This window comes from Nerophis ophidion, linkage group LG01 (assembly GCF_033978795.1).
Source record: "Nerophis ophidion isolate RoL-2023_Sa linkage group LG01, RoL_Noph_v1.0, whole genome shotgun sequence".
Classification (NCBI taxonomy): domain Eukaryota; kingdom Metazoa; phylum Chordata; class Actinopteri; order Syngnathiformes; family Syngnathidae; genus Nerophis; species Nerophis ophidion.
In genome coordinates, this window is record NC_084611.1 from 53,157,744 (window position 1) to 53,178,388 (window position 20,645).

The 20,645-nt window shown below is 43.3% G+C and overlaps 1 long non-coding RNA gene across 2 annotated transcripts; it reads left to right on the forward strand.

The window, feature by feature from the left end:
• Positions 1-1,334: 1,334 nt before the first annotated feature.
• On the forward strand, positions 1,335-12,103 carry LOC133556860 (uncharacterized). Of its 2 annotated transcripts, XR_009807622.1 has the most exons (8): positions 1,335-1,490; positions 2,030-2,164; positions 5,711-5,786; positions 6,948-7,025; positions 7,559-7,636; positions 8,168-8,245; positions 10,867-10,938; positions 11,055-12,103. It is a non-coding gene; the product is annotated as an uncharacterized LOC133556860 (long non-coding RNA). The 2 variants fall into 2 exon arrangements; XR_009807621.1 differs by having other exon boundaries at positions 1,335-2,164.
• Positions 12,104-20,645: the final 8,542 nt, after the last annotated feature.

Sequence of the window (20,645 nt, forward strand, 5' to 3'; positions counted from 1 at the left end):
TAAAGTTAAGGTACCAAAGATTGTCACACACACACTAGGTGTGGTGAAAGTTGTCCTCTGCATTTGACCCTTCCCCTTGATCACCCACTGGGAGGTGAGGAGAGCAGTGGGCAGCAGCGGTGCCGCGCCCGGGAATCATTTTTGGTGATTCAACCCCCAATACCAACCTTTGATGCTGAGTGTTAATTAGGGAAGTAATGGGTCCCATTTTTTTATAGTCTTTGGTAGGACTCTGTCGGGATTTGAACTCACAACCTACCGGTCTCAGGGCGGACACTCTAACCACCAGGCCACTGAGTGTGTGTGTGTGTGTGTGTGTGTGTGTGTGTGTGTGTGTGTGCGTTTGTCAAAGTGACATATGGGGACATTTTTATGAAATTTCACCTTACATATGAGGACCTGTTGAAATATGGGGACATTTTCCATGTCCCCATATTTCCCGCAATGCTATCGTGTTCTAGACCCTCCCAGCATGTTCCCAGACCAAAAATCCCTAAAGTCTTCATTTGTCAAATTTTCAGAAAAAGTGTGTGAAAGTGTGTTTAATTTTTTTGGTCACCTTCGATTTTGCCCCTAGTGGCCATCTTTGCTATTATGACACACACACACACACACTTGTCCTCATATGTCATATGTCCTCATATGTCATGTGGGTCAGAAACTCACACACTCCAACATTTGAAAAACATCTAATCATTACAGCAATAAACATACTTTTGAATTCTAAATCAAATAACACATTTTCAACTGATCTGATGATCTCAACCTTTTTTATGTTAGTTTTATCTATTCATTTGGTTTATCTGGAGAGGATTTGTGCTGGACAATCAATAATAAAGGGATTATGGTGATGATTTAATCGGTTTGATTCAGTATTTTACTGTATTGGGCTTTTTTCTATTCTGTTGTCTAAAATACAATGCCGCACAATAATTACTTTAAATGTGCCTGAAAAAAAACCTTCAACCTTGATTGAGACAAAGGCGATAATTCAAATGCAATTCAAACTACATCCAGTATTTAATATTTTCAAATGGTTACAATAGCACATGATTTTGGTATTTTTATCTTTGGGACAAATTTTGGATTCAATTGGGGATTGTTTTTGGAGGTATTCACTTCACATTGTGTTCAAGATGCTTACTTCCGCCCACTCTGAAGAGTCTCGGCGTCTGATTGGTCCAATTTTCAGTTAGGCGCTGCCTGATTGGCCAGTGGATGATGTCTGCTCCTAACAGAGGGCTAAATCACTAGTTAACTATTTTCATCTTGGAAGTTATACAGCTCATGTATCACACTTAATATTGAATATATATAAAAAGGGTTTTCCAAAAGGACCATTTATAATCGAAATACAAAACTTCACACACGATTTTGAGCACAAAAGAGCGCTCAGTGAGCAGCACTTCCGGGACCTGCATCACCGGAGGGGGACATCTATCTTGGCCACAAACCATCTTTGACAGTCTTCGGCAGCATGGTTGAATCAGGTGAGCATAAAATGGAGTTTAACGTAATTAAATAGACCAATGTTTTTTAACATAGGAAAATAGTTCATTATAAAGAACAGTAAAATGTTTTTTGTTATTAATTGCAACCAGATTTGATTTTATGAGGTTAAATAAAGCATTTCAGTTCTGGGCCAAGGCCAAAAGGCATTTAAATTTTTTTTTTTTAAAGTTGCAATGAAGATTATAAGTAGCAGTGATTGGCACACACACTAGGTGTGGTGAAATTATTCTCTGCATTTGACCCATCACCCTTGATCACTATGCAAGTAAACCTTGTCTTAATTTTAAACAAGACAGACTAGAGTTCTTCAAATTGTTTATACTTTTTCTCAAATACAAATATTTCAAGCTGATAAGCACTGTGGAGTAGGCATGTTACTGATATTGTTACATTAGTTCTTTGTTTGAGAAGCTACATGTCTGCATTGAGCCTAAATTTAACAGTTTTTGAAGGGTTTAGTTCTTTGTTTTATTTCTGTGTCACTGACTTTTTTCATTTTTATGTGTGGATTTGTTAGGCGCATCAACACATGATATAGACATCGTGCCCAAAAGAAGAGCGAGATGTAATCCTGAGGCTGAAGCCACCGAGTTTATGTGATCTGGATGTGACAAGTCTTGTTTTAAGGCCCAGTGGATCAATGATTGGAAAGGTATGTCTTGTTATGTAACATATCAATGGTAACTGTATCAACATCTCATTTGGATCATTTCCTCATTGTCTAATAGAGGTTGTATTATATGGCTTTAATTAGAAGTGTTTGGAATAACAGCGTTCTACGTCCCAAGAGCTAGCTTCTGTAGCCGAGGATCGGACCGCCAAGTGCCCTGCCTTCGGCTGCCGCCCAGCTCACAATGCACCCGACCTCTATGGCCCCTCGGAGTCTTGTTCACGAGTGGGGGAAGAGTGGATCGTGAGATTGACGGGCGGATCGGTGCGGCGTCTTCAGTAATGCGGACGTTGTATCGATCCGTTGTGGTGAAGAAGGAGCTGAGCCGGAAGGCAAAGCTCTCAATTTACCGGTCGATCTACGTTCCCATCCTCACCTATGGTCATGAGCTTTGGGTCATGACCGAAAGGATAAGATCACGGGTACAAGCAGCCGGAATGAGTTTCCTCCGCCGTGTAGGGGTGCTCTCCCTTAGAGATAGGGTGAGAAGCTCTGCCATCCAGGAGGAACTCAAAGTAAAGCCGCTGCTCCTCCACATGGAGAGGAGCCAGATGAGGTGGTTCGGGCATCTGGTCAGGATGCCACCCGAACGCCTCCCTAGGGAGGTGCTTAGGGCACGTCCAACCGGTAGGAGGCCACGGGGAAGACCCAGGACACGTTGGGAAGACTATGTCTCCCGGCTGGCCTGGGAACGCCTCGGGATCCCCCGGGAAGAGCTAGACGAAGTGGCTGGAGAGAGGGAAGTCTGGGTTTCCCTGCTTAGGCTGTTGCCCCCGCGACCCCACCTCGGAAAAGCGGAAGATGATGGATGGATCGATGGATGGTATAACAGCGGTATATGAAAACGATGTTACTAATGCTGTTACTTTTACCGGTAACGAGTAATCTAATAACTTTTATGTACGCTACAACGCTGTTACGATGCGTTTTATGTAATGTGGCATGCTACTTTTGATGTGATTGTATGTCAACAAGACAGCGTTAGAAGCACAAAAGGTTTAGTGCAGGTAATATCTTATTACTAATGAAAGCAACCCCCGGAAGTAATTACGAACACGATATCAAATAGAAAGAGGCCTCATCCACACGCAAACAAAAACATTCAACAGAACTATCTTAACTGCCACTGCTAAGCTAAAAAATACAGCTGAACTATTCTGCTATGTCTGGGCGCTGACGTCCCACTTGGCAAAAGGCACAGCTTTTTAAAGGCACACACACACTCTGCTCTCATGAAATGTCTCTCAACTGCATATGCTAGATATTTAAAACTTTTCTTTTTCAAGTAACACATTAATTACAAACCCCGTTTCCATATGAGTTGGGAAATTGTGTTAGATGTAAATCCAAACGGAATAATTTTTTTTACAAATAATAATTAACTTAGAATTTCATGGCTGTAACACGTGCCAAAGTAGTTGGGAAAGGGCATGTTCACCACTGTGTTACATCACCTTTTCTTTCAACAACACTCAATAACCGTTTGGGAACTGAGGAAACTAATTGTTGAAGCTTGGAAGGTGGAATTCTTTCCCATTCTTGTTTTATGTAGAGCTTCAGTCCTTCAACAGTCCGTGGTCTCCTCTGTCGTATTTTGCGCTTCATAATGCACCACACATTTTTGATAGGACTGCAGGCCGGTCAGGAAAGTACCTGCACTCTTTTTTTATGAAGCTGAACACGTGCTGAATGTGGCTTGGCATTGTCTTGCTGAAATAAGCAGGGGCGTACATGAAAAAGTCGGCGCTTAAATGGCAGCAAATGTTGTTCCAAACAGATGGGTAACTTACAGATGTGTAAGTTACCCATGCCTTGGGCACTAATGCACCCCCATACCATCACAGATGCTGGCTTTTGAACTTTGCGTCGATAACAGTCTGGATGGTTCGCTTCCCCTTTGGTCCGGATGAAACGGTGTCGAATATTTCCAAAAACAATTTGAAATTTGGGCTCGTTAGACCACAGAACACCTTTCCACTTTGCATCAGTCCATCTTAGATGATCTCGGGCCCAGAGAAGCCGGCGGCGTTTCTGGATGTTGATAATCGGCTTTCGCTTTGCATAATAGAGCTTTAACTTGCACTTACAGATATAGCAACAAACTGTATTTAGTGACAGTGGTTTTCTGAAGTGGGCTTCACGGTGGAAGAGGGGTTAGTGCGTCTGCCTCACAATACGAAGGTCCTGCAGTCCTGGGTTCAAATCCAGTCTTGGGATCTTCCTGTGTGGAGTTTGCATGTTCTCCCCGTGAATGCGTGGGTTCCCTCCGGGTACTCCGGCTTCCTCCCACTTCCAAAGACATGCACCTGGGGATAGGTTGATTGGCAACACTAAAAAATGGCCCTAGTGTGTGAATGTGAGTGTAAATGTTGTCTATCTGTGTTGGCCCTGCGATGAGGTGGCGACTTGTCCAGGGTGTACCCCGCCTTCCGCCCGATTGTAGCTGAGATAGGCACCAGCGCCCCCCGCGACCCCAAAAAGGGAATAAGCGGTAGAAAATGGATGGATGGATGGGTTTTCTGAAGTGTTCCTGAACTCATGTGATGATATCCTTTAGAGATTGATGTCGGTTTTTGATACAGTGCCGTCTGAGGGATCGAAGGTCACGGTTATTCAATGTTAGTTTCCAGACATGCCGCTTACGTGGAGTGATTTCTCCAGATTCTCTGAACCTTTTGATGATATTATGGAGCGTAGATGTTGAAATCCCTAAATTTCTTGCAATTGCACTTTGAGAAAGGTTGTTCTTAAACTGTTTGACTATTTGCTCACACAGTTGTGGACAAAGGGGTGTACCTCGCCCCATCCTTTCTTGTGAAAGACTGAGCATTTTTTGGGAAGCTGTTTTTATACCCAATCATGGCACCCACCTGTTCCAAATTAGCCTTCACACCTGTGGGATGTCCCAAATAAGTGTTTGATGAGCATTTCTTAACTTTATCAGTATTTATTGCCACCTTTCCCAACTTCTTTGTCGCGTGTTGCTGGCATCAAATTCTAAAGTTATTGATTATTTGCACCAAAAAAACGTTTATAAGTTTGAACATCAAATATGTTGTCTTTGTAGCATATTCAACTGAATATGGGTTGAAAATGATTTGCAAATCATTGTATTCTGTTTATATTTACATCTAACACAATTTCCCAACTCATATGGAAACGGGGTTTGTACTTAATTTAATAATTAATTACATTTATGAAAGAGTAATTCTGTTTGTAATTGAATTTTTTGTCAAGTAACGACTATTATTATTCCTTTTTAAAACAGATATTCCAAACATTGTTAATTGATAAACTGTTTTATCAGGATATGGTGTATTTGCTCTTGCATCAATTTAAAAAGGTTCTTTTGTGGTCGAGTACCGAGGGAAGTTCATCTCAAGACATGAGCGGGACAAGAGACAGAAACCCTCTATAAATATCTTTACTATTTATCTGGCATTATATGCTCATAATGTTAACAACAAAAAGTGCTGATAATGTTATAGTTAATAAGTTCTAACATTATTTTTATGTGTTTTGTTGCAGACACCAACTGTTGATGTTCTATCTCAACATTCTCCAGATTCATGTGAGCGATAAACCGACTTCATCCCTCCAACAGGTTATTACTTGACTATTTTACTATCCATCCATCCATCCATTTTCTACTACCTGTCCCTTTTTTGGGGTGGCGGGGTGTGCTTGAGCCTATCTGAGCTGCATTCGGGCGGAAGGCGGAGTACACCCTGGACAAGTCGCCACCTCATTACACGGCCAACACAAATAGACAACATTTACACTCACATTCACACACTAGGGCCAATTTAGTGTTGCCAATCAACCTATCCCCAGGTGCATGTCTTTGGAGGTAAGATGAAGCCGGAGTACCCGGAGGGAACCCACGCAGTCACGGGGAGAACATGCAAACTCCACACAGAAAGATCACGAGCCCAGGATTTAACTCAGGACTACTCAGGACCTTCGATTTGTGACACACATGCAGTAACCCCTGTACCACCGTGAAGTGAAGTGAATTATATTTATATAGCGCTTATCTCTAGTGACTCAAAGCGCTTTACATAGTGAAACCCAATATCTAAGTTACATTTAAACCAGTGTGGGTGGCACTGAGAGCACGTGGGTAAAGTGTCTTGCCCAAGGACACAACGGCAGTGACTAGGATGGCGGAAGCGGGAATCGAACCTGCAACCCTCAAGTTGCTGGCACGGCTGCTCTACCAACCGAGCTATACCGCCCTATACCGTGCTGCCCTATATCTGCTAAAAACTTGACACAACCTATACTTCAAAAGACATTTAATCCTTTTAACCTCTCACAGATCAGTTTATATGACAACATTTTTTAAGGGTACATCCATGTTAGTCAGTGTGGAAATAACAACTCATGTTTAGCAAAACAGGAGATGTTACAGGTCAGCAACATGAATTCTGTATGTGATCACTTGTCATGTACTCATATTGTTTGAACTAAAAAAGACTTCAGTGTGTTTCATATAAGGTCCTCATATTTTCTGAACCACATTAGTGTGTGTTACAATGTTTAATTCAAAGCTTTAAAATGAGTGTTTCAATCCAGGTCCTCATATTTTCTGAACCACATTTTAGTGAATGTTACATTCTTAAATAATATTCTAAGAGCTAAAACGCTATAATAATCTTTACTGTTTATGTAGAATTATATGCTCAGAATATTATCAACCAAAAGTGGTTGTTAATGTTATAATTAATTAGTTCTGACATTATATTTTTGTGTTTTGTTGCAGACACCAACTGTTGGGGTTCTATCTCAACATTCTCCAGATTCAGATGTGAGCGATAAACCGACTTCATCCCTCTAACAGGTTATTACAAGTCTATTTTTACTATATCTGCTCTAAATGTGACCCAACCTATATTTTGAAAGACATTTATTAATTTTAATCTCTCACAGATCAGTTTATTTGACAACATTTTCGTAAGGGTACATCCATGTTAGTCAGTAAGGAGTTTGGAACTCATGTTTAGCAAAACAGGAGATGTTACAAGTCAACAACATACATTCTACATGTGACCACTCGTCATGTCCTTATATTGTTTGAACCAAGAAAGACTTAGGTGTGTTTCATATAAGGTCCTCATATTTTCTAAACCAGATTAGTGTGTGTTACAATGTTAATGTCCAAGCTTTAAAATGAGTGTCTCAATTCAGGTCCTCATATTTTCTGAACCAGATTTTAGTGTGTTTTATATTCTTAATTAATTGTCTAAGAGCTGAAACTCTGTAATAATCGTTACTATTTATCTGCCATTGTATGCTCAGAGTTTTATCAACAAAAAGTGCTGATAATGTTATAATTAATTAGTTTTGACATTATATTTTTGTGTTTTGTTGCAGAAACCAACTGTTGAGGTTCCATCTCAACATTCTCCAGATTCAGATGTGAGCCATTAACTGACTTCATCCCTCCAACAGGTTATTACATGTCTATTTTTACTATATCTGCTCTAAATTTGACCCAACCTATATTTTGAAAGACATTTATTTATTTAATCTCTCACAGATCAGTTTATATGACAACTTTTTCGCAAGGGTACATCCATGTTAGTCAGTAGGAAGTTTAGAACTCATGTTTAGCAAAACAGGAGATGTTACAAGTCAACAACATAAATTCTACATGTGAGCCCTCGTCATGTCCTTATATTGTTTGAAGCAAGAAAGACTTAGGTGTGTTTCATATAAGGTCCTCATATTTTCTGAACCAGAAAATATGTGTTACAATGTTAATGTCAAAGCTTTAAAATGAGTGTCTCAATTCAGGTCCTCATATTTTCTGAACCAGATTTTTGTGTGTGTTACATTCTTAATGAATTGTCTAAGAGCTGAAACTCTGTAATAAGTTTTACCCTTTATCTGGCATTGTATGCTCAGATTTTTATCAACAAAAAGTGGTGAGAATGTTATAATTAATTAGTTATGACATTATATTTTTGTGTTTTGTTGCAGAAACCAACTGTTGAGGTTCTATCTCAACATTCTCTAGATTCAGATGACAGCCATAAACCGACTTCATCCCTCCAACAGGTTATTACATGTCTATTTTTACTATATCTGCTCTAAATTTGACCCAACCTATATTTTGAAAGACATTTATTAATTTTAATCTCTCACAGATCAGTTTATATGACATCATTTTCGTAAGGGTACATCCATGTTAGTCAGTAGGGAGTTTGGAACTCATTTTTAGCAAAACAGGAGATGTTTACAGCCGGTTTCTGCAGCGCTGTTTTCATTGATCAAAGTATTTTTTCGGTGGTCGTGTTTTTGGTACATAACTTGTAAATAGTGCGCAAATAATAGGCTATATATATATATATATATATATATATATATATATATATATATATAAATACATTCAAACCCCGTTTCCATATGAGTTGGGAAATTGTGTTAGATGTACATATAAACGGGATACAATGATTTGCAAAGAATTTTCAACCCCAATTCTGTTGAATATGCTACAAAGACAACATATTTGATGTTAAAACTGCTAAACATTTTTTTTGAAAAGAATTTAGGGATTTTACCATCTAGGGTCCGTAAAATTATCAAAAGGTTCAGAGAATCTGGAGAAATCACTGGACGTAAGCGATGTACTGCATTAAAAACCGACATCAGTGTGTAAAAGATATCACCACATGGGCTCAGAAATACTTCAGAAAACCACTGTCAGTTACTACAGTTGGTTGCTACATCTGTAAATGCAAGTTAAAACTCTACTATGCAAAGCAAATGCCATTTATCAACAACACAGAGGAACGTCGCGGGCTTCGCTTGGCCCGAGCTCATCTAAGATGGACTGATGCAAAGTGGAAAAGTGTTCTGTGGTCTGACGAGTCCACATTTCAAATTATATATGGAAATTGTGGACGTGGTGTTCTCCGGAACAAAGAGGAAAATAACCATCCGGATTGTTATAGGCGCAAAGTTCAAAAGCCAGCATGTGTGATGGTATTAGTGTGTTGTAGTCAGCATGTGTGATGGTATGGGGGTGTATTAGTGTGTTGTAGTCAGCATGTGTGATGGTATGGGGGTGTATTAGTGTGTTGTAGTCAGCATGTGTGATGGTATGGGGGTGTATTAGTGTGTTGTAGTCAGCATGTGTGATGGTATGGGGGTGTATTAGTGTGTTGTAGTCAGCATGTGTGATGGTATGGGGGTGTATAAGTGCCCAAGGCATGGGTAACTTACACATCTGTGAAGGCACCATTAATGCTGAATGGTCCATACAGGTTTTGGAGCAACATATGTTGTCATCCAAGCAACATTATCATGGACGCCCCTGCTTATTTCAGCAAAACAATGCCAAGCCACGTGTTACAACAGCGTGTCTTCGTAGTAAAAGAGTGCGGGTACTTTCCTGGTCCGCCTGCAGTCCAGACATGTCTCCCATCGAAAATGTGTAGCGCATTATGAAGCGTAAAATACGACAACTTAAGCTCTACATCAAGCAAGAATGGTAAAGAATTCTACTTTCAAAGCTTCAACAATTAGTTTCCTCAGTTCCCAAACGTTTATTGAGTGTTGTTAAAAGAAAATGTGATGTAACACAGTGGTGAACATGCCCTTTCCCAACTACTTTGGCACGTGTTGCAGCCATGAAATTCTAAGTTAATTATTATTTGCAAAAAAAAAAAAGTTTGAGTTTTAACATCAAATATGTTGTCTTTGTAATGCTTTCAATTGAATATGGGTTGAAAAGGATTTGCAAATCATTGTATTCAGTTTATATTTACATCTAACACAATTTTCCCAATTTTTTTGTATATATATTAGGGCTGGGCAACGATTAAAATTTTTAATCGAAGTTAATCGCACTATTTCTCTTATTAATCGCGATTAACTGCATTGTATACGCAAAGCCCAATAATGAATTCGAAAGTAGTGTGTAGTGCACCTTTATTGGAATATTCTCCCACATGAACAAAAGCGCCAAAACATTTGTTGTGCAAACACAATTTAAATCAGTCCTTGTTAAACAGTAGCAGTTAAATAGCATATTTTATGAAAATCAACTCAAAAAATGTAAATACAAACATTTAAGCTTATTGCCACTGCCAGGGTATTTAAGTTATCCTGTTTGTTATGGAAAATAAATATAATCTACATACAAATCTCTGAGCCACAATCATAACATCTGAACAGGCAATTTCTGAGGTAACAGCAGAAACATTTTTTTTTTATCAGGGATCTTATGTTTAAAAAACTTATATTATAGGTAGTGGGCTGTTTTAGGGAATTTTTGATCAAATTATCCTTAGTAGCAATATTAATAATGTTGTGTTTATTCTGCGTAATGCACTTAAAATAATTATGACCATATCTGTTTGCTTGGTGCTTTGATAAACTGAACGCATATACATGGTACTATATTGTGATGTTATGAGCCAGGGGAAAAAAGAACTACCCTACCCAGCATGCAACAGGAGTGACGAGCATGCGTGGTAGCCCGGGATAGGTTGTGTCGCCATGACGGCATCTTGTATGTTGTGATATGCACGCTCTGAAAGCAAACGTTAAGAACTCAGCCAACACTCCTCGTCTGCATTATTGATAAATAGATGGACAACACATATACTCCGCTGCTTCACAAAGCACAATATGTTAAACGTTTACTTTTACAGTTTTGTAATTCTTCCTTTCAGATTGACAGCAGGACAAATCGCTGGAAGTGGGTATGTCTCAAGCTTCTTCCACTTGGTCCACTCCAAAGCGGGGTAAATAAATAATCCACATCATTTACTAGAATATTATATTACGTTTTGCACCTTTTCACTGTGTTATAGTCATTATTCCTTCAGTAAGAAATTGTATTTTGTCTCCTTTATGACAGCTGCAAAGGGGAAGAAGTGGAAGCAGTTGAATGACACATGTTGCATTTTGTAACTGGCAACAAAGTACCAGGTAAAAAAGATTGTGAAGCCTGCCTCCATAAAGAACTAGTAACTCTACAGGACAGAGATTGGCTTGACATCAAGTACTACATCCATAACAGAATTATATTTAAAAAAGGAAAAAAAAAATGTTTTCCCACATCTTCTGTGGTAGTTTGAGTATGTTACCAGCAATTAAAAAAGCAAAATAAACAGCAAGCGTTTTGTATTTATTCCAGATAATTCTTAGCGACAAAATCCACAAAAACAATTCAGTTACACTTACTCGACAATTACATTTTTACCCATGTTTCTTTTAAACTCTTCTTGGTTTTAGATTACAGTAGCATGGGATTGGGATTTTTTTTTTAAATGACAACACATCAACTAAACCAACTCAGGTGGTTTTGTTAAGTCTCTGATGTCATTAGCCTCATATGTCACATGAACCTGAAATCTTAAACACTCTGTGATGTCATGGTTGTCATATTTCACAAACTTGAAATCTTAAACACTCTGTGACGTCATGGTCATCATATGTCACATAAACTTGAAATCTTAAACACTCTGTGACGTCATGGTTGTCATATGTCACATGAACCTGAAATCTTAAACACTCTGTGATGTCATGGTCGTCATATGTCACATAAACTTGAAATCTTAAACACTCTGGTCTTCATTTGTCACCTAAACCTGACAAGTCCTCATATGTACCATAAAAATCAGGTTCATAAAAAAACAAAAGAGTTGCAAAAATCTCAATAGACCACTGTGTTTCTAAAATTCTGGTTCACTAACCGTCTGAGTCCCAGGCCTGTAGGACCATTGGAAAGGCATGTCCCCATATGTCACGTTTTTGTCATAAGTCCTCATATGTCACCCAAACACGTATGTGTGTGTGTGTGTGTGTGTGTGTGTGTGTGTGTGTGTGTGTGTGTGTGTGTATGTGTGTATGTGTGTGTGTGTGTGTGTGTGTGCGTGTGTGTGTGTGTGTGTGTGTGTGTGTGTGTGTGTGTGCGTGCGTGTGCGTGTGCGTGTGTGTGTGTGTGTGTGTATATCTGTATGTCCATCCATCCATCCATCCTTTTTCTACCGCTTATTCCCTTTTGGGGTCACGGGGGGCGCTGGCGCCTATCTCAGCTACAATCGGGCGGAAGGCGGGCTACACCTCATCGCAGATGTATGTATGTGTATGTATATATGTATATGTAAATATATGTGTGTACATATATATATATATATATATATATATATATATATATATATATATATATATATATATATATATATACATATATATATATTTGTGGGTTCTTCCGAGGATGTCGTAGTCGTACTGGTTTGTGCAGTCCTTTGAGACATTTGTGATTTAGGGCTATATAAATAAACATTTATTGATTGATTGATTGACATATGTGTGTATGTATATTTATGTATGTGTATATATTCCTATATATAAATGTATGTGTATATATATATGTATGTATGTGTATATATGTATATATATATATATATATATATATATATATATATATACTTTTTTTTTTCCCAAGATGGCGCTGCTGTAGTGGCTGCTGTTGGCAGGAGCTCTGTGCTCTTGTGTCATCCTTTTGTGTTTCCCTCTTGTTTTCATGTGTTATTATATATATACGGTATATATATTTTTTTGCCTTTTGGGACTGTGTGACAAGGGATGGCACTTTCGTGTTCTCTGCTGTGCTTTTTTGTGGACTTCTGGATCTGCTTCCAAGGGAGCTTTTTGGCCATGGAGACCAGTTGCTGGGCCTCTGCCATACCAGAGTCAGTTTGGAGAGACTGGAGGAGATGTGGATGAAGAGGCGGGGCTGCGGAGGTAGCACTGAGCGCCAGGATGGAGAAGCTTCACAGTGTCTTGGCTGAATGAGCAGGTATCGGAGACCTCAGTCTCCTTGGACGTATCCTCGCTCATCCATGAGGAGTGGACACTGGCCGAGAGTTGGTTGGCAACCGAGAGTGGAGTCGGCTCTCTTGGTTGCTTTGTTGGGTCTGTCTCTGCCCATGCTCCCTCCACCCCAGCAGACGATGGCGTGGAACACCGCAGAGGCCACCACAGTGTATGTTTCTTTTACTTTTTATTCATAGCTGTATGTAGGAGTGGCTGGTTGTATCAGCTCTGCTGCTTTAATGTTGTTTGTGGTCTTTGATGTTTGATGTTTAAGAGGGATGTGTACTATGGCTTTGAGTTGTTTTTTTCCCTTGGCCTCAGTCTGGACCACCTCTCCAGGGCCCAGGCTTAGACCAATTATTTTCTTTTAATTTATTTTGTTTACCTGTATCTCACCTTTTGTGTAAGGGGCGCCAGAAGTTGGCAGACCCGTCAGCGATCCTGTTCTGTGTCCCTGTAATGTTTGTCTGATCTTGAATGGGATAGTGCTGAAGATTTCATTTTCCCCTCGGGGATTAATAAAGTATGTCTGATTCTGATTCTGATTCTGATACATATATACATACATATATGAATATATGTATGTATATATGTATATATGCATATATCTATATATATATATATATATATATATATATATATATATATATATATATATATATATATATATATATATATATATATATGTAGGTGTGGGAAAAAATCACAAGACTACTTCATCTCTAAAGATCTGTTTCATGAGGGGTTCCCTCAATCATCAGGAGATTTTAATGGAAGCATTCACATACAATGGTTTATATAGAGCACAGAGTGGGTGGGTACAAGCAGGCGTAGGGTGTGGTGATTGGCTCATGTGTTACCTAGGAGGTGTTTCCGTCTATGGCGGCATGTTGAAATGATTTCACTGCGCTTGTTGAGAGATGATAGATCTGGATGATATATAATAAACAGTTTCTCTTTTAAGCATAGGTTGCATCTTTTATTACCACTGTTGTAAGGTGTGCTGGATGCAAGGATTTGCCATGTTATTGAATATTCAACATTATTGTCTTTGAGGTTCCAAATGTGTTTGCTGAGTTCTGTAGAATTCTGCAAAGTCTGGTTTCTAAAGGAGGCGTTGTGATTATTCCATCTTGTTTTGAACGCTCCTTCGGTTAATCCTACGTACGTGTCGGATGTGTTAATGTCCTTGCGTATTACCTTTGCTTGGTAAACGACTGATGTCTGTAAGCACCTTCCGTTGAGAGGGCAATCAGGTTTCTTGCGACAGTTACATTCATTATTGGTTTCAGAGTCGTTTAGTCTGGGGGTAGGCAGTCCTTTTGCAATTGCTTTGTTGTGGTTTGAAATGATTTGTTGCATGTTGTTCATACAGCTGTAGCTCAATTTAATGTTGTTCTTGTTGAATATTTTTCTTAGGGTGTTGCCTTTGGGGAAGTGTTTGTCGATCAGAGTGAGGAACTTGTGGCCGATGTTGGTTGAGACGTCTTTGCTGAATGGCGGATTGTACCAGATGATGTTGTTTCGTTTTCTGCTCTTTTTTGGTTGGTTTCCTGGGGTGGGTTCATAGGTGAGGGTGAAGTTTTGCCCCTGGTGACATTGTGGTGGAGGTCGATTCCCCTGCCCCAAGAGGATCCTGGTTACTAGGGGAGGATACCGGAAACTATTCCTGATGCAAAAGGTCTTGTACGCACAGTTCGACTAAAGATCATCATAGGCATCCGTCCGTCAGTAGTGATGATGGGTTGCGCCTGGGGGAGTTCATTGTTTCTTGCAGCGGCGGCTGTGGCTGTACAGCCCCACTCTGGAGTGACAATCTGTGGTGCAGTTGGCGCACAGGTATGGGGAGGGTTCTGACACAGGAGCAGGTCCCGCGTCACGCAGTTTCCGCTTTAGTCTCCTCGCCTGCATCAGGGAGATATGCTTTTCCTCGGCACGGCGGGTCCCTGTGGCAACAGTCTGCCTCCAAATGTTGCGGTCTTTTGCAGCTTCCTCCCAGTTGTTGTGGTCGATGTCAGCCAGTTTCATGTCACGTTTGCACACGTCCTTAAAACGCAGTCAGGGGCGAACAAGGGGTCTGGAGCCTGTTGACAATTCGCCGTACAGGACAGCTCTGGGGAGCCGGCTGGGGTCCATCCTGTGGACAAGGCCAAGCCATCTCAGGCGGCGTTGGCTCAGCATGGTGAACAGGCTGGTGGAGTGAGCACGATCTAGGACTTCCATCTTGGGAACTTTGTCCTGCCATGAGATTCCTAGGATGCGGCGAAGACAGCGCAGGTGGAAGCTGTTTAGCTGTTTCTCATGCCCGGTGTAGGTGGTCCAGGCCTCGCTGCCATACATCAGTGTGCTAATGACGCAGGCTTGGTAGACCTGGAGTTTAGTGCGCGTGGATAGCTGGTTGTTCGACCATACTCTTTTGGACAGCCTGGCCATCACTGTGGCGGCTCTCGCAAGCCGGATGGCACATTCTGTGTCGAGTGACAAGTCACTGGAGATTGCGGATCCAAGGAATGTAAAGGTGTTGACACATTCCAGAGTTTGATTGTCGACAGAGATGGAGAGTGGAGTTTCAGCATCTTGGCCCATGACATTGGTCTTCTTTAGATTGATGGTGAGACCAAACTCTTTACAGGCAGATGAAAGCCTGTCCATCAGCCTCTGGAGCCTGGACTCGGTGTGGGATGCTAGAGCTGCATCATCAGCAAAAAGCATTTCCCTCAGGAGGACACTGGTCACCTTAGTCTTGGAGCGCAAACGGGCAAGGTTGAAAAGTTTCCCATCAGCTCTCGTGTGTAGGAGGACACCTTTAGAACATGTGCCGAAAGCAGCAGACAGAACGAGGGAGAAGAAAATTCCAAAGAGGGTTGGCGCAAAAACGCAGCCCTGTTTTACGCCGCTGCGGATTGGAAAGGCCTCTTATGTTCCTCCTGCCCAACAAACGGAACCCTGTGTGTTTTCGTGGAATGATCTTATGACGGCGAGGAGTTTTGGGGGGCAGCTGATCTTTGCAAGAAGCTTGAAAAGACCATCTCTGCTGACAATGTTGAATGCTTTAGTGAGATCGACAAAGGCGAGATATAAGGGTCTCCTCTGTTCCCAGCACTTCTCCTGCAGCTGCCGAAGGGTGAACATCATGTCCACTGTGGATCTTGCTGCCCTAAGGCCACATTGTGACTCAGGGTAGACACATTCTGCAAGAAGGTGGAATCTAGCAAGGGCGACACGAGCGAAGAGTTTCCCCACAATGTTAAGCAGGGAGATGCCGCGGTAATTATTACAGTCACTACAGTCTCCCTTGTTCTTATACAGTGTGACAATCTTGGAGTCACGCAGATCCTGGGGGACGGCTCCATCTTTCCAACAGAGGCAGAGGAGATGGTGAAGGTGCGGCAGTAACGAAGGTTTCCCAAGTTTTATGACATCAGGTGTTATCCCGTCAGCACCTGGGGCCTTGCCGCACAAAAGGTTGTCAATAGCTTTGCTGAGCTCTTCCTGCGTGGGTTCCTTGTCGAGCTCCATCATAACAGGCAGGTTTGCAACTCCATTCAGACCCGCCTCTGACACAATGCTCTCAGTGGCATAAAACTCTGTATAGTGTTCGGCCCATCTGCTTGTTGCGGTCAGTGATCACTTCACCAGACTTGGCTTTTAGTGGTGCTGTTTTCTTGACGGACGGGCCGGTTGCTTGCTTCATCCACTCATACATGCCCCTGATATCTCCCGTGTATGAGGTCCTTTGTATGTTTGAGGGGAGCTAGAACCAGTAATTGTTGGCACAGCTACGTGCCATTCTCTGGGCTTCGCTCTTTGCGTTTCTCAAGCCGTCAATGTTCCTCTGTGAGGGGTTTCCCTTGTGCTTGAGGAAAGCGGTACGCTTTGCCTCTCTAACTGGCTCCATCACAACAGCACTAGCCTCAAACCAGTCTGCATTTCTTCTCGTTCTCTTCCCGTATGTTGCAATGGCTTGGTCGTAGATGGTATCACGCAAGCAATTCCATTTGTCCACAGCACTTTGCCTGATTGATGGTCCACAGAATGCTTGGTCAAGGGAGGTGAGGAAGCGTTGTGTGACAGCTGGGTTTGTATAACCGCTGGCATTGATTCGTTCACGGGCCTTCTGCTTGGTGTGATTGATCGGTTTTGGTCGAAGCTTGACCTTGCTGAGGACTAGTGAATGGTCCTTGTCGCAGTCAGCACTGTGAAATGTCCTTGTGAGAAGTACGCTGTTAAGGGCCTCTCGCCTTGTGATGATGAGGTCGAGCTGGTTCCAATGTTTAGATCTGGGGTGTCTCCAGGATACCCAGTGCAGAAGCTTAGTCTGGAAGAAGGTGTTCGTGATGCAGAGCTTGTGGTAGCAGCACAGCTCTAGCAGACGTTGTCCATTTTCGTTCATACTACCCATTTCAAAGTGACCAAGGCAGTCCGGCCAGGATTTGTGGTCAGCATCTGTCCTGGCATTGAAGTCTCCTAGAAGTAGCAGATGCTCATTTTTCGGATGGTGTTGACAGCCGCGTCTAGCTCCTCGTAGAACTTGTCTTTTGACTCTGGTGGTGAGTCGAGGGTCGGGGCATAAGCACACAACAGGTTTGCTGGTCCGCTGCTGGTAGAAAGGTGGATTACAAGAATCTGCTCAAACCCTCCTGTCGGTGGGTCCATCATGGGAAGCAGAGTGTTATTCACTGCAAATCCCACACTATATTCCCGGGATTTCCCTGCACTCTTTCCCAGCCGGAAGAAAGTATAGTGCTTTTCCTTCGGAGAGCCAAAGTCAGCAAGATGTGTCTCTTGGAGCGCAGCAATGTCGACATTAAGTGGGTGGAGCTCACGGTCAATGATAGCTGTCTTGCACGAGTCGCCAATGAGATCAAGGTTGTCCAAGAGCCCTGTGCGCATTGTTCTGACATTCTAGCTTGATACTCGAAGAGCTGGTATCTTTGTTTTCTTTCTCACAGTTTTCCCTTTTTTTCTGATCATCTTTGGTGCAATTGTTGACGTTTGCTAGTCGCGCTTTACCCTATTCCCCGTCAGGCGGGTTGGCACCTATTTAACCGGAAGTTTCCCGGCTTGAGGCAGGCGGTGGCCAATCATTAGTCAATGATTCCTCCCACCGTCGAAGCTGGCGCCAATCGGGTGGAACTTAAGACTGCCAGCTTCCGTGTTGTTTCCTCACTTTTGGGGGGAGGCTGGAGTGAAATCTCTGTGGCGCAAGTCTGCTTTACTTTGAGTTCCTCCTGGATGGCAGAGCTTCTCACCCTATCTCTAAGGGAGAGCACCGCCACACGGCGTAGGAAACTCATTTCGGCCGCTTGTACCCGTGATCTTATCCTTTCGGTCATGACTCAAAGCTCATGACCATAGGTGAGGATGGGAACGTAGATCGACCGGTAAATTGAGATCTTTGCCTTCCGGCTCAGCTCCTTCTTCACCGCAACGGATCGGTACAACGTCCGCATTACTGAAGACGCCGCACCGATCCGCCTGTCGATCTCACGATCCACTCTTCCCTCACTCGTGAACAAGACTCCGAGGTACTTGAACTCCTCCACTTGGGGCAGGGTCTCCTCCCCAACCCGGAGATGGCATCCCACCCTTTTCCGGGGGATGAACCATGGACTCGGACTTGGAGGTGCTGATTCTCATTCCGGTCGCTTCACACTCGGCTGCGAACCGATCCAGCGAGAGCTGAAGATCCCGGTCAGATGAAGCCATCAGGACCACATCATCTGCAAAAAGCAGAGACCTAATCCTTCGGTTACCAAACCGGAACCCCTCAACGCCTTGACTGCGCCTATAAATTCTCTCCATAAAATCTATGAACAGAATCGGTGACAAAGGACAGCCTTGGCGGAGTCCAACCCTCACTGGAAATGTGTTCGACTTACTGCCGGCAATGCGGACCAAGCTCTGGCACTGTTCGTACAGGGAATGGACCGCCACAATAAGACAGTCCGATACCCCATACTCTCTGAGTACTCCCCACAGGACTTCCCGAGGGACACGGTCGAATGCCTTCTCCAAGTCCACAAAGCACATGTAGACTGGTCGGGCAAACTCCCATGCACCCTCAAGAACCCTGCCGAGAGTATAGAGCTGGTCCACAGTTCCACGACCAGGACGAAAACCACACTGTTCCTCCTGAATCCGAGGTTCGACTATCCGGCATAGCCTCCTCTCCAGTACACCTGAATAAACCTTACCGGGAAGGCTGAGGAGTGTGATCCCACGATAGTTGGAACACACCCTCCGGTCCGCCTTCTTAAAGAGAGGAACCACCACCCCGGTCTGCCAATCCAGAGGTACCGCCCCCGATGTCCACGCGATGCTGCAAAGTCTTGTCAACCAAGACAGCCCCACAGCATCCAGAGCCTTAAGGAACTCCGGGCGGGTCTCGTCCACCCCCGGGGCCTTGCCACCGAGGAGGTTTTTAGCCCCAGACCTCGGCCCCAGAAATAGGAGAGCCCACCACAGATTCCCCAGGCACCGCTTCCTCATAGGAAGACGTGTTGGTGGGATTGAGGAGGTCTTCGAAGTATTCCTTCCACCTATCCACAACATCCGCTGTTGAGGTCAGCAGAACACCATCCGCACCATACACGGTGTTGATAGTGCACTGCTTCCCCTTCCTGAGGCGGCGGACGGTGGTCCAGAATCGCTTCGAAGCCATCCGGAAGTCGTTTTCCATGGCTTCCCCGAACTCCTCCCATTTCCGAGTTTTTGCCTCCGCGACCGCTGAAGCCGCACACCGCTTGGCCTGTCGGTACCTGTCCACTGCCTCCGGAGTCCTATGAGCCAAAAGGACCCGATAGGACTCCTTCTTCAGCTTGACGGCATCCCTCACCGCTGGTGTCCAACAAGGGGTTTTAGGATTGCCGCCCCGACAGGCACCAACTACCTTGCGGCCACAGCTCCGATCTGCCGCCACGACAATAGAGGTGCGGAACATGGTCCACTCGGACTCAATGTCCAGCACCTCCCTCGTGACATGTTCAAAGTTCTTCCGGAGGTGGGAATTGAAACTTTGTCTGACAGGAGACTCTGCCAGACGTTCCCAGCAGACCCTCACAATGCATTTGGGCCTCCCAGGTCTGTCCGGCATCCTTCCCCACCATCGCAGCCAACTCACCACCAGGTGGTGATCGGTAGAAAGCTCCGCCCCTCTCTTCACCCGAGTGTCCAAAACATAAGGCCGCAAATCCGATGACACAACTACAAAGTCGATCATGGAACTGCGGCCTAGGGTGTCCTGGTGCCAAGTGCACATATGGACACCCTTATGTTTGAACATGGTGTTTGTAATGGACAAACTGTGACGAGCACAAAAGTCCAATAACAAAACACCACTCGGGTTCAGATCCGGGCGGCCATTCTTCCCAATCACGCCTCTCCAGGTTTCACTGTCGTTGCCAACGTGAGCGTTGAAGTCCCCCAGTAGGACAAGGGAATCACCCGGGGGAGCACTTTCCAGTACTCCCTCGAGTGTACCCAAAAAGGGTGGGTACTCTGAACTGCTGTTTGGTGCATAAGCACAAACAACAGTCAGGACCCGTCCCCCCACCCGAAGGCGGAGGGAGGCTACCCTTTCGTCCACCGGGTTGAACTCCAACGTACAGGCTTTGAGCCGGGGGTA